We start from the raw sequence: 2014 nt of genomic DNA, 5'->3' as shown, positions 1-2014 counted from the left end.
CACACACACACACACACACACACACACACACACACACACACACACACTGCTGTTTCTGTAATGTGTCTCTTTGTGCCTTGTGTGCTCTTAAATCTAATAAAACGCTTTATCATTTCTGTCTCACATTCATAAATAAAGCATGACTTCAAAGCTTAAAACTTAAAAGGATGTAAAGGTTTTTTTTGTTAAGTTTTTGTGTTTGCACTAAGAGCCAACACAACTACTATATTAAAGAATTTGGATATATAGAGATATGTCGTCTATGCGCACATTTCATTGAGATCTTTCACAAATATACAGTATCTTGRGCACCCAGCGCCCTGTTTGTATGATGGATTCCAAGCTTGTTTCATTCTGCTGCAAACGGCTTTAGAAGAAATGATGGGAAGTATAAAAGACAAACACAGCTCTGCCTCTGACATCATGAGCCTGCACCTGTCCCTCTGCCTCTACAGCGCAGACCCCCTGATAAAGGTCAAGACCCCAGAAAGTCTCTGCTGATAGACAAATGCTTGCTCTCCCCATCAAGTCAAGTTTAAAACATTATTTATAACTATTGGCTCTGAATTCAATTATCCCCACAGCAAATACAACAACCATAAAGCTTTCAGTCATATTGATGTTTCGGACAGTATTATTTGGGGAAGTACATGTGCACAATGACTAATGAGCAGAGGGTTTTTTCCTCTACTTTTTTCCAGCTGACCGTGAAGCAGCAGGTTGAGTTACGTCTCACGTCATGTTGCTTTTTTGTGTTCCGCAGCGGGGTAAAAAAAATGACAGCTTGTCAGCTGAGGAGTAAATCCAACAGCAGAATCCCTTAGCTTGCACCTTCAAGGGTGTCAGTCAGGCCTTTCACCTCGCTGACGGATGCAGTGACACACAATGAAACTCTGACTCGCTTTTTTGGCATAACGTCACATTTCAACGTCGTGACTCATCCAAGKGTACGTTAAGAGTTTCCAGTGTTCGGATGAGCCCTGTGCTGCGCAGAAACTCATAAACATAATATGTTTTTAGRTCAGTTCATTGCTCATGAAAAAGGGAAAGCAAGCAGAAATATTTTTAAAGAACTGGTTTGTGCTTCGACACTGTTAGACTGATCTGGGACATCATTACAAAGCTGATTATAAACAAGTAAAACAAGCCCTGAAACAACGAATATTTTACGAGTTGAGGTAAGTTTAACGCCAAGATGTTGTGGTGAAAATGATCTAAAGATGAGCTGGAGGAAAGTACAGTTCAGCTCCCAGTGTTGTATAATAATATCCCTCTTTTCTCTGCAGTGACTTTGGCACAGCTGTTTTCTAAAGCCAGACATGTATCTCAGCTGAAGTYAGGCCTTTCTTGGCAGACATATAATAATTTCAATTTCACACACATTTTATCCTCCTATAGCTAACAACAACTTGGGATTTTCTGGGGAATACCGGAAGAAAAGTTAAGCCTGTTCCAGTTCCTCAAAGGATAATTCAGGTTTGGAGTCACTGAAGAACTTCAGAGAGAAGAAGAGAGGTCATAACCACCTGACAGCAAGGACAAAAGGATGATTACATTTTTACCTCAGTCTGTATGTGTGTGTGTAATGTTGGATATTTTGTGACTGATTACTGAATTTCAGATGCATGCTTATTTTTGTAGATTGTAATAAATCACTTTAAACAGCAAGTAAATCTACAGGTCTCGAATTTAACATGTGCCTCGCTCCTGCAGTGTAAACACGTTTCACATTTTAGAAATGTTACATAGAGCTGTCTTAACAGCAGGGGTCTATAAACAATGCTAAAAATGTATATTTTTAAATATATAAAAATGACTGGTAAAAATAAGAGTCACGGATTAGAATAGTTATTAAGTGATAGTCAWAAAACTGTTCACAAAAATTGGGAAAGTAAAAGTAAAAGCAGATGTACTAACATACAAACTGCTGAATTTATTGAACCAAACTAGCTTCTCTAAAACAAATAAACATGTTTTCTTTAAATTAAAATATGCATTTTGATTCATATTTACT

This window comes from Austrofundulus limnaeus, unplaced genomic scaffold, assembly GCF_001266775.1.
Source record: "Austrofundulus limnaeus strain Quisiro unplaced genomic scaffold, Austrofundulus_limnaeus-1.0 Scaffold12, whole genome shotgun sequence".
Taxonomy (NCBI): Eukaryota; Metazoa; Chordata; class Actinopteri; order Cyprinodontiformes; family Rivulidae; genus Austrofundulus; species Austrofundulus limnaeus.
The sequence above is the reverse complement of the archived record's forward strand: the minus strand, read 5'-3'. Positions refer to the sequence as shown.